This window comes from Schistocerca gregaria, chromosome 9, assembly GCF_023897955.1.
Source record: "Schistocerca gregaria isolate iqSchGreg1 chromosome 9, iqSchGreg1.2, whole genome shotgun sequence".
Taxonomy (NCBI): Eukaryota; Metazoa; Arthropoda; class Insecta; order Orthoptera; family Acrididae; genus Schistocerca; species Schistocerca gregaria.
In genome coordinates this window covers 167,292,501-167,305,728 of record NC_064928.1, presented here as the reverse complement: position 1 = coordinate 167,305,728, position 13,228 = coordinate 167,292,501, and the positions used below count along the sequence as shown (strand labels likewise).

Sequence of the window (13,228 nt, the reverse complement as noted above, 5' to 3'; positions counted from 1 at the left end):
ACTTCGCGTCTCAATATCTAGAGATGTAATGGGAATATTGCGATGCAATCAACGCCATTGTGTATGTGCTTTGTCATGCTATGGATTGCTGAAGCAAAAATATAGGAGGTCCATTTAAAAAAAAACATAAGTTTGTGTTAAAAAAACACATTTGCTTTCGTTTTAGAATGTTTCCAAATATGTACATTCATGGGCCCCAGCCCTACATTGATACCGGTGAAAGTCGTTTTCCAATAGCTGTTATTGTTCCAGAGATATTTTGGTTGGACAAGATAGCTGCGACATCTTGTATATTCATAAGGAGTGTCACAAGCTACATCGGATAAAATTAAATATTAGAAAATAACTATCCACCGCACCTAATTTTGGTAATGAGTAATCTGTAGAAACACTAATTTTCGAATACACACAGGAATTAAAAGAAGTGAGTAAATTCTGTTGAAGATAAAATTTGGATGAGTACGTAACTTTGCAACCATTCTTTTTTCTGTATACACTGAAGCACCAAAGAAATTGCTATTGGCATGCATATTCAAATACAGAGATATGTAAATAGGCAAAATACGGCACTGCAGTCGGAAAAGACTATATAAGACAACATGTATCTGGAACAGTTGTTAGTTCGGTTACTGCTGCCATTAGCCGGCCGGTGTGGCCGTACGGTTCTAGGCGCTTAGGTCTGGAACCCCGTGACCGCTACGGTCGCAGGTTCGAATCCTGCCTCGGGCATGGATGTGTGATGTCCTTAGGTTAGTTAGGTTTAAGTAGTTCTAAGTTCTAGGGGACTGATGACCACAGATGTTGTCCCACAGTGCTCAGAGCCATTTGAACCATTTTTGAACTGCTGCCACAGTAGGTGTTCTAGTCGGCGCACGAGAGATGGGAGACAGCATCTTCGAGGTAGCGGTGAAAAGGGGATTTCCCCGTACGACCATTTCACCAGTGTACCGCGAATATCAGGAATCCGGTAAAACATCAGATCTCGGACATCGCTGCGGCCGGAAACGGATACTGGACCACCGGGACCAAAAAAGACTGAAGAGAATCGTTCAACGAGACAAAAGTGAAACACTTCCGTAAATTGCGGCAGATTTCAATGCTGGGCCATCAATAGGTGTCAGCGTGCCAGGCATTCAGCGAAACATAATGGGTATGCAAAATGAGATTTTCACTCTGTAGCGGAGTGTGCGCTGATATGAAACTTCCTGGCAGATTTAAACTGTGTGCCGGACCTTTGCCTTTAGCGCGCAAGTGTTCTACCACCTGAGCTACCCAAGCACGACTCACGACCCCTCCTCACAGCTTCAATTCTGCCAGTACCTCGTCTCCTACCAAAGGTCACGCGTTCGAGTCTCGGTCGGGCACACAGTTTTAATGTGTCAGGAAGTTTCATATCAGCGCACACTACGCTGCAGAGTGAAAATCTCACTCCGGAAACATCCCCTAGGCTAAGCCACGACTCCGCAGTATCCGTTCTTATGGGAGTGCTAGTTCTGTAAGGTTTGCAGAAGAGCTTCTGTGAAGTTTGGAAGGTAGGAGACGAGGTACTGGCAGAAGTAAAGCTGTGAGGACGGGGCGTGAGTCGTCCTTCGGTAGCTCATTTGGTAGATTACTTGCCCGCTAAAGGCAAAGGAGCCGAGTTCGAGTCTCGGTCCAGCACACAGTTTTAATCAGTCAGGAAGTTTCATAATGGGTATGGGCTTTCGAAGCTGAAGGCCACTCGTGTGCCCTTGATGAGTGTACGACACACAGCTTTACACCTCGCCTGGGCCCGTCAACACCGACATTGCACTGTTGATGACTGAAACACGTTGTCTGGTCGGACGAGTCTCGTTCCACATTATATCGATCGGATGGACGTGTACGGGTGTGGAGAGAATCTCATGAATCCATTGACCCTGCATGTCATCAGGGGACTGTTCAAGCTGGTGGAAGCTCTGCAATGGTGTGGGGCGTGTGCAGTTGGAGTTATATGGGACCCCTGATACGTCTAGATACGACTTTAACAGGAGACACGTTGCATGGGGGCTTAATTAATATAGAATGCTAATAATTTTAATTTTTGTCGCTGTTTGTGCGGTTACGCAGTCTCGTAACCGGTTGGCCCTGAATAATATTTGTACCCAATCTCACTGCAGAGAATAACAACAAGGAATGAAAGGAAATTTCCGTTAACACAATTAATTAATTAAGCCCCCAGCAACTATAAAAGCTGCGAAACAAGAAAGCATAAGTGTAACTGTTCTGTGTGTGGAAGTGTGATTCAACGTACACATCTGGCACGGTTCTTTCTCAATAAGACGAGATTTTTTAAACACCCTTTAACTGAAGTAATTAAAAAAAACAGAAATACTATAATTGCATACAGAAACCAGAATTACAGTCTAATACAAGAACACGAGCCGGATGCTTTGTTGACTGAACCTGTGACCAAAGGCATAAGACATTTGAAATAAAAAATTTTCTTTACCTTCATATATATTGATGAAAAATACACTCTGATCATTACAACATCCCCAATCCAATAACATATGGTGTCTTGCCCAACAGAACAACTAGTACTCTATTGACATCTCAACAAGCACAGATCACGCCTACCTCAGAACTACCACTGCCCACAGCAACTTCTCAACAAGCACTGCCAGTGGAGGCGGCTGAATAATGCTCTTTGGCGCAATCTCTGGCGCTCTGACTCAGTGTAGCCACCTTTCAACGTATGTAAGCATCCTCTCTGATCACGTACATCCATTCATGTCCACTATGCAACCCGATGGACTTGGGCTTTCCAGAAGGCAATGCGACACCTGACACGTCCAGAATTGCTACACCGTGGCTCCAGGAACACTCTTCCGAGTTTAAACACTTCCGTTGCCCACCAGACTCCCCAGACATGAACATTATTGAGCAAATCAGAGATGCCTTGCAACGTGATCTTCAGAAGATATCTCCACCGCCTCGTACTGTTACGGATTTATGGACAACCCTGCAGGGTTCATGGTGTCAGTTGCCTCCAGCACTACTTCAGACGTTACTGAGTCCATTCCACGTCGTGTAGCGGCACTTCTGCGTGTTCGAGGGGCGCTGCACGATATTAGCCAGGTCTACTAGTTTCTTTGGCTCCTCAGTGTAAATCAACAGTTAAATATACAGCTATACAATGTACATGAGATATTTTTACAGACCGGTAGATCGATACACTTTCTAGATGTATCGACGGCCGACAGTAATGTTTTCTTTAAATATCGATATATCGGATTCTCGATAGTACAGACGTCGTGGCTGAAGACGACTTGTTTACGAGGGAGGAACCACAACATCAGGCAGGCAGAGCAGAGAACGAGTTAGGGCGTGGCCTCTGTTTCGCTCGCTGCTGTCACACCGCTGCGTGCGCGACAACTGCCGACGCTAACGCAACTGCCGCCATTCGTTTTCGCTTTATTGCCATAACACAAGGCAACCGCGTAACCTCGAAGGCTCAGTACATCATGCTTAGAATACAAATCGCTCATCCCAAAAACAGTGGCACGAGCATTTCGCATGCAAAACGACTGGTGTGTTACCTCGATAGGCATTTGTATGATCACCTGTTCAAGGTCTAAGACAGAAACACTGGTGACGCGAAGAGAGAAAATATCGATACACAGTGGTGTCGAAAATTAAAGCTACAAACGCAAATTTTGCAATACCACGTTTGTTTTGCCACAAAAAGGGTGACAATAAAGTAGAAACAATGTAATGATAACAATACGAGAACAACTGCAACATACATAATGGAAGACAAAAATGGTCTTCGTTTTTTCCAACTTAACTGTTTTGCACACCTACTCCGAATTTTTCTTTTGTTTCGTTTACTGCTTGCTCAGTATACAGATTGAATAACATCGGAGACAGGCTACAACTCCCTTCCCAACCTCTGCCCCTCGACTCTTATAACTGCCATCTGGTTTCTGTACAAATTGTAAATAGCCTTTCGCTCCCTGTATTTTACCCCTGCCATCTTTAGAATTTGAAAGAGAGTATTCCAGTCAACATTGTCAAAAGCTTTCTCTAGGTCTACAAATGCTAGAAACGTAGCTTTGCCTTTCCTTAATCTATTTTCTAAGAAAAGTCGTAGGTTCTGTATTGCCTCACGTGTTCCAACATTTCTGCGGAATCCAAACTGATATTTTGCGAGAACTGCTTCTACTAGTTTTTCCATTCGTCTGTAAAGAATTCGCGTTAGTATTTTGCATCCGTGACTTATTAAACTGATAGTTCGGTAATTTTCACATCTATCAACACCTGCTTTCTTTGGGATTGGAATTATTATATACTTCTTGAAGTCTGAGGTTATTTCACCTGTCTCGTACATCCTTGCTACCAGATGGTAGAGTTTTGTCAGGACTGGCTCTCCGAAGGCTGTCAGTAATCCCAATGGAATGTTGTCTACTCCCGGAGCCTTGTTTCGACTCGGTGTCAAATACCCTACTGAAATCAAGTAACACCGCATCATCCTGAGCGCCGTTGCGCTGTGGATCTAACGTAGGAAGTCATTGTCGTAATGTGAGAACGGAGAGATATGCGAAAGGGCATGATAACTGGCTTTCAGGCCAAGGTACGAAGAATTTCCAAAACAGCGAACGATGTAAACTGTTCGCGTGCCGCTGTGGTTAAAATTTGACGTGGACGGCAGTATGGCCTTGTACGAAAACGATGAGGAGGCAACTGTAGTGCAGCATGGGCTATATATGACAGATGTGATGGACGGCTGCGGAGATTTGTACGGGCAAATAGAATGACTCTGAGCTCTATGGAACTTTGAGGTCATCAGTCCACTAGAACGTAGAACTACTTAAACCTAACCAACCTAAGGACATCACACACTCCCATGCCCGAGGCAGCACTCGAGACTGTAGCAGCAGAGCGGTTCCAGACTGTAGCGCCTAGAACCGCTCGGCCACCCCGGCCGGCCGGACAAATACACGTGCAACTGTCTCACAATTGACCGCACAGATGTACCAGAGGGCTACCAACTGTGTCTCCCCATTGACCGTTCAGCGAACATTGCTTCGTATGGACCTCGGCAGCAGACACCTGGCTGGTGCACACATGACGACTGCTGTTTATGACCAACCAAGCCTGAACATTGCACACCATACAGTGACAGCACGTTCTCGTAGTGGCGATACGTGGCCTTTTCATAGTCAATCGGAAAGGTGGCCTTTAGCGTGTACAGCCCTGCAGTAATCGCTGTTGGATCCAGGCAGGGGGAGGGAGCATTATGATCTGGCGGATGTTTTCGTGGCATTCCCTGGATTAATGGATCAACAAAAGTACGCATCTATGCTTGAGGACCATGTCCACTCCTAAATGCTGTGTGTTTTCCCTCGGCAGGATAGCATCCACCAGCAGGACAACATGACGTGTGTCAAAGTTCACAGCGTACGTCCGTGGTTCGAAAAGCACCGGCTTGAGTTTACTGTACTCCCCTGACGACGACAGTCCTCGGATTTAAAGCCAATCGAGTCTAGGGGACCATCTAGACCAGGCTATTCCCCCCATGGATCCTCAACCGATCACGGGGCAGAAGTCAGCACGGGTCCACCCCCCTGTCTGTACCTTCCAGAACCTCTCTGACTCTCTTCCTGCACTCGCTAGCAATCCATGCTGCAAAAGAGGGTTATTCACGCTTCTGACAGGTGCCCACATTAACGTGACTGGACTGTGTATTTACACTGATTTCTCTTGCACTGAAGCCCTGCTATTGTCAAACGACTGAACCCCTTCATTTGAAACATCCTAGAGACAGAATGAGATTTTCACTCTGCAGCGGAGTGTGCGCTGATATGAAGCTTCCTGGCAGATTAAAACTGTGTGCCGGACCGACACTCGAACTCAGGACCTTTGCCTTTCGCGGGCAAGTGCTCTACCATCTGAGCTACCCAAGCACGACTCTCGCCCCGTTCTCACAATTTTACTTCGGCCCGTACCTCGCCTCGTACCTTCCAAACTTTACAGAAGTTTCATATCAGCGCACACTCCGCTGCAAAGTGAAAATCGCATTCTGGAAACATCCCTCAGGCTGTGACTAAGATATTTCTCCGCAATATCCTTTCTTTCAGGAGTGCTAGTTCTGCACAGTCCGCAGGAGAGCTTCTGTAAAGTCTGGAAGGTAGGAGACGAGGCAGAAGTGAAGCTGTGAGGACGGGGCGTGAGTCGTGCTTGGGTAGCTCAGTTGGTAGAGCACTTGCCCGCGAAAGGCAAAGGTCCCGAGTTCGAGTCTCGGTCCGGGGCACAGTTTTAATCTCCCAGGAAGTTTCATCTTAGACACAGGTCATCTGCGAGCACCCTTCAATGTGACTGTCGGCTCCTATACTAAAGCCGCCGGCCTGAGTGGCCGTGCGGTTCTAGGCGCTACAGTCTGGAGCCGAGCGACCACTACGGTCGCAGGTTCGAATCCTGCCTCAGACATTGATGTGTGTGATGTCCTTAGGTTAGTTCGGTTTAATTAGTTCTAAGTTCTTGGCGACTGATGACCTCATAAGTCGCATAGTGCTCAGAGTCATTTGAACCATGCTAAAGCCAAACAAAAATCCAACCAAGTTGAAAACTATGTCCCTGTTGCTCTCTATAGTGTCACGTTCAAGCTTCTGGAGAGGCTCATTCATAACATAATCTGCTGAACCATCAACAAACGCGTCCCAAGACAGCAAGCTGAATGTAGACCACGAATAGGGTGGCAGAACAGGTGCTAACAACTCATATCGAAAACTGGATTTGAGAACCAAAAGATAAATAAATACAGCGTAGCATATAGTCTGGCGGGTACAGATATCTGCTCAAATTTATCGCTGTTACTCTGAATCGCAAATTGTAATTGGTAAGTTCCTGAATAATACACTCCTGGAAATGGAAAAAAGAACACAATGACACCGGTGTGTCAGACCCACCATACTTGCTCCGGACACTGCGAGAGGGCTGTACAAGCAATGATCACACGCACGGCGCAGCGGATAGACCAGGAACCGCGGTGTTGGCCGTCGAATGGCGCTAGCTGCGCAGCATTTGTGCACCGCCGCCGGCAGTGTCAGCCAGTTTGCCGTGGCATACGGAGCTCCATCGCAGTCTTTAACACTGGTAGCATGCCGCGACAGCGTGGACGTGAACCGTATGTGCAGTTGACGGACTTTGAGCGAGGGCGTATAGTGGGCATGCGGGAGGCCGGGTGGACGTACCGCCGAATTGCTCAACACGTAGGGCGTGAGGTCTCCACAGTACATCGATGTTGTCTCCAGTGGTCGGCGGAAGGTGCACGTGCCCGTCGACCTGGGACCGGACCGCAGCGACGCACGGATGCACGCCAAGACCGTAGGATCCTACGCAGTGCCGTAGGGGACCGCACCGCCACTTCCCAGCAAATTAGGGACACTGTTGCTCCTGGGGTATCGGCGAGGACCATTCTCAACCGTCTTCATGAAGCTAGGCTACGGTCCCGCACACCGTTAGGCCGTCTTCCGCTCACGCCCCAACATCGTGCAGCCCGCCACCAGTGGTGTCGCGACAGGCGTGAATGGAGGGACGAATGGAGACGTGTCGTCTTCAGCGATGAGAGTTGCTTCTGCCTTGGTGCCAATGATGGTCGTATGCGTGTTTGGCGCCGTGCAGGTGAGCGCCACAATCAGGACTGCAAACGACCGAGGCACACAGGGCCAACACCCGGCATCATGGTGTGGGGAGCGATCTTCTACACTGGCCGTACATCTCTGGTGATCGTCGAGGGGACACTGAATAGTGCACGGTACATCCAAACCGTCATCGAACCCATCGTTCTACCATTCCTAGGCCGGCAAGGGAACTTGCTGTTCCAACAGGACAATGCACGTCCGCATGTATCCCGTGCCACCCAACGTGCTCTAGAAGGTGTAAGTCAACTACCCTGGCCAGCAAGATCTCCGGATCTGTCCCCCATTGAGCATGTTTGGGACTGGATGAAGCGTCGTCTCACGCGGTCTGCACGTCCAGCACGAACGCTGGTCCAACTGAGGCGCCAGGTGGATATGGCATGGCAAGCCATTCCACAGGACTACAATCAGCATCTCTACGATCGTCTCCATGGGAGAATAGCAGCCTGCATTGCTGCGAAAGGTGGATATACACTGTACTAGTGCCGACATTGTGCATGCTCGGTTGCCTGTGTCTATGTGCCTGTGGATCTGTCAGTGTGATCATGTGATGTATCTGACCCCAGGAATGTGTCAATAAAGTTCCCCTTCATGGGACAATGAATTCACGGTGTTCTTATTTCAATTTCCAGGAGTGTAGATATAAAAATGGTTCAAAGGGCTCTGAGCACTATGGGACTTAACATCTGAGGTCGTCAGTGCCCTAGAACTTAGAACTACTTAAACCTAACTACTTTAAGGACATCACACACACCCATGCCCGAGGCAGGATTCCAACCTCCGACCGTAGTGGTTGCGTGGTTCCAGACTGACCTGAGAAATAGATATTTGCCTATTTTCTCAGAGAAATCACTCATGTTCATAAAATACAGAACACTTTCAACGATTAGATATAGGACGTTCATACTCGTAGGACATGTACGATAGTATGTTCTATACAAATATATGAAGATAGTAACTGTTCTCGAAAGAACAGATACCATTGATGACCAGCCGGCCGGAGTGGCCATGCGGTTCTAGGCGCTACAGTCTGGAGCCGCATGACAGATACGGTCGCAGGTTCGAATCCTGCCTCGGGCATGGATGTGTGTGATGTCCTTAGGTTAGTTAGGTTTAAGTAGTTCTAAGTTCTAGGGTACTGATGATCACAGCAGTTAAGTCCCATAGTGCTCAGAGCCATTTGAACCAATTTTTGAACCACTGATGCAGCTTCTCTAGAATAAATGACAATTAATTGAAACCCTCAAGCTGCCGACAGGTGTTGTTGACATACCTTGATGGGGACAGCTGAAAATTTGTGTTCCGACCGGGACTCGAACGCGGGATCTCCTACTTACAGGACAGACGCTCTATGCATCTGAGCCACCGAGAACAGAGATGAATAGCCGGACTTCAGGGACTTATCTCTTGCACGCTTCCCGTGAGATCCACATTCCCAACTATCCACAATCTACATACGTAATGTTCCTAATAGGTACGGGAATCGTCAATTAAAGTGGGCGCAAGTAACGAGTGGATGGGCAAAGTATGTATTAGGAACATTACGTATGTAGATTGTGGACAGTTGGGAATGTGGGTCTCACGGGAAGCGTGCAAGGGATAATTCACTGCAGTCTGTGTCCTCGGTGGCTCAGATGGATAGAGCGTCTGCCATGTAAGCAGGAGATCCCGGTCCGACCCCCGGTCGGGGCACACATTTTCAGCTGTCCCCATCATTCTACACGGACGTTTAGCATCTGAACCATGTGTGCCGCGGGTTGATGGTCAACATCGATATCGCGGCGCAACACCACCTACCGGTAAAATGTTCCTGCGGCTCTCACTGTCCCTATAAATCGAAGGTAATGGCTCAGTGTGACTTGAGCAGATGATAACGATGCCTCGCAGGCGTATGCACGAACCGTACCATCAATTCACTGAGTTTCAAAGAGGGCGAATTATTGACGTGAGAGAATGTGATGCATCCATCCAGGAAATTGGTGCTCGTATGGAACGAAGTGTTTCGGCAGCGCAACGGGTGTGTGCAGAACGGTTCACGGAAGGCCGTACAACACGACGAGATGGGTGAGGTCGCACCATGCAGATCATCCCTCCGAAAAGTTCGACACTCCATCCAAATGGCATTGCAGGACAGATCTCCTCGGCTCTGGCGCAACAGTGGAACAATGGAACACATCGTACACTATCAGAGGTGACAGTCCTTCGCCGTTTATTACGGCATGCGTTACGTGCGCCTACCTTTGGCGAATGTGTGTAAACGTGCTAGACGGCCATGGCGTGTGGAATGGCGTCACTGCGGACAAGAATGGCATCAGACTCTGTTTTCGGACGAATCCAGGTTTGTTTAAAAATGATGGCTGCACTCTGGTTCGCCGCAGACAGAGGGAACGGCATCACAGTGACTGCATTCGTACAACACATACAGCGCCATTTCAAAGGCTTGTGGTGTGGGAAGCGACTGCGTACAACCACAAATCACAGTTGGTGTCTGTCCAGGGCACTGTGACCAGTGTGACTTACCTGAATGAAATCCTGCGACCCGCAACCGTACCCTTTCTCCACAACTGCCCAGACGCCATATTCCAGCAAGACAATGCACGACCACATGCTGCTGCGCGAACACATGCCTTTTGCCCTGGCCCGCCAGATCACCAGACCTGTTACCATTCGAAAATCTGTGCGATATGGTGGAACGACGGGTGCAGTGCTGTGACCCAATGCCAGCCACTGCAGATGAACTTTGGAACCAGGTGAACGCAGCATGAATGGCTATACCAAAGGGCCCCATTCGCGTCTTATACGCGTCGATGCCATCACGCATGCAAAAAGTACCAGGGCCCACGGGCGATCCTGTAATATTAGGCAATACGACATATACTGAACCGAGGTGACTGAAATGCTAATCATTTGTATAGAACATACTAATGCACGTGCTCTGTGAATATGAGCGTCCAGTGTCTAGTCGCTTAAGGTGTTCTGTATTTTTTTCTGAACATTAGTTTTTTTCCACTAAATTCTCTTAAAATATGTGAAGACCATTTGTCAGTTAATCTGAATAATGTCTTTGCCTGCGATGTACGTAGTTTAAATCGTTTGGTCTATGAATGTAATCGTTGATCTCTATCTCGCTCTGTTAGCTGGAAGAGTAGTTGTGAGGAACAGTCTTGTGAAGCTGGTTGTAGTGGTCGGACATGTGTCTTCGCAAACGTAACGAACAGATAGAAGTTTGTAGCATAAGTGACTAGATGAATATCATATTAACGTAGAAGTTGTATATTATTTGTGAAGCAGTCGACTGGGAATTGCTGAGTACAGAAACAGGAAAGGAAATATCAATATTTTGCAGTTGAGGTACCCCAACATACCAAACAGTCCTGCAAAATTACAGATTTCTACGTACAGGAAAAGCTGGAGACAGTCATACAGCGGAGAAGAAAAGGAAATCAGCGTAAAATTCAACGAAACACCAGACAGAGAAATTATTTAATGTCAGCATGTCCACTTTTTAAGTTACTCAAACTGACTTGCATCTTTAACAAGAGGCCGGCCGCTGTGACCTAGCGCTTCTAGGCGCTTCAGTCCGGAAACGCGCTGTTGCTACGGTGGCAGGTTCGAATCCTGCCTCGGCATGGATGTGTGTGATGTTCTTAGGTTAGTTAGGTTTAAGTAGTGCTAAGTCTAAGGGGACTCATGACCTCAGATGTTAACTCCGATACTGCTTACAGCCATTTGAAGCTTTATCGAGATTTTCCGACAGAGGTTTGACCTTTTTGGCGAAGCCGACATGTTAAACTTCCCCTTTGCTACGGACGTATTGCAGTTCCAGATATAAGAACTTACATAGCAGTTGGTTGTTTTAGTCCATATCCGGTGTTGAATATTTTTAATGACGTTCTGAGAATCGAACACAATTTATATATCTGAAGACTCAAATTTGACTATTTCCAAAATTTTCATTGTCTCTGCCCTAAGGATTTAAGTACTCCTATATAGTTTGAAGCCATTACTGACTTGGATCTGAGGGCTTAGGAAAGCATATCCGGTATAGTCCTCTTGGTGAATTTTGGATTCACCTACATACATACAGATACAACCAAGCCAGCGGGGTTCAACGACTCTCTGAATATGTACCTCGATTTCACACTGAGTGAATGTACTGGTTGTGGCAATAACAAGTCGACCAGCCGTGTGCTGACGTAAAGTACCTGAATGTGTAAGGCGCAAAGGAATAGGCGTGTCCACACGCCTGGCGTTCCGGCCCGCGAATGGAGGCAGACTCACATACCTCATTCCTCCAGGGTTCGACTCTTATCAGCATCTACGATTTCCCACGAATAATAATTCACGTTATCTGCGAGGTAAATAGATCTGTGTGAACGCTGATTAATGAGCTGTGACGAGGTTATTCCTCAGAATGTGGGACTGGCGCTATCTCTGAAATCAGAAAACTGCTCGTGGCGCGTAGGCGCCATTAATACCTGCTGCTGCTGCTTGGAAAGTGAAAGCGAACAGTGGAGCACCTGTTGTATATTGTGGCTTCGCAGTAGATCAATTGTTTCCAATTCTGCGGATGTGAGACCAGCGTCATCTGTTGCAATTGTTCCAGAGTTACGAGAATCTGCTCACAATGTTCTTGTGTATGGAGGAAAAGAAATAGGTAAGTTACATTTGTTCTCCATCGATAACGCCACCAGAAGTAACTGAAATTCCAGCAACACTTAGCAAATCGATTATCCCAAGTCTGTCTATACTAGGAAACGGCTAACCCAGTGCAGGGTTGCAAGTTTACTATCTAACAGCTATCACTGGGTGTTGTGTACATAGTTCTGCTAAGCACAGCAGCACAGGCACAGCACTCGTCCGTCTCCGCACTACGAGATGGCGCTGCCTTAGACACGGACCAAATTCTGCTTCCGCTGATCCGCGTATTAATATGTAACGCAGCCAATGAGATTGCTGCTAACGTAGAACCTTTTTCTCCTCGCAGATCACACTCGCGCAGTGATACATGAATGCGCGAGGTATTATAACAAGTGTACAGACCTCCGATTAGTAAGTCTGCATTAGTCTGTACCAGCCTGCATTTGTCTGTACCAGTCTACAGTCAAGTTTCAGTCTGCGCCTAGTAAGATTATCATATTCCTGTACATAGCCATGAAGAGAAATGTATAGACAAGTATCAGAGAGATGTGAGAATAAGATTGACGTACCAAGACCAAAGGAACTTCAGATTGTCAGTTGTAAATAGCATCCAGAATCAAGTTACGTAAGGTTTATGCTTGTTACGAGGGTCAGTCAAAAAGTAATGCCTCCTATTTTTTTTCTACGTTTAATTGTCAGGAAATTTAAATGCAATTACATAGGATGAAAACCACAACATTGAGGACCATTTTGTCATTTTTCAATGTAATCTCCGCCCATCTCTACAGTTTTGGTCCATCTTTGAACAAGGGCATGTATCCCAGCACGGTAAAAATCACAGCTCTGCTTCCTAAGCCATTGACGCACGGATGTTTTGACGGCCTCCTCATCTTCAAAATGAATCCCACAATGAGCTTCTTTTAGTG

At 47.1% G+C, this 13,228-nt stretch overlaps 1 protein-coding gene and 1 non-coding gene across 2 annotated transcripts in view; one reads left to right on the top strand and one right to left on the bottom strand.

The window, feature by feature from the left end:
• LOC126292165 (uncharacterized) overlaps positions 1-13,228 on the bottom strand; it is a 291,437-nt gene that overhangs the window by 261,700 nt on the left and 16,509 nt on the right. The window lies entirely within an intron of this gene.
• Trnas-cga (transfer RNA serine (anticodon CGA)) lies at positions 6,200-6,274 on the top strand. The gene has a single exon. It is a non-coding gene; the product is annotated as a tRNA-Ser (tRNA).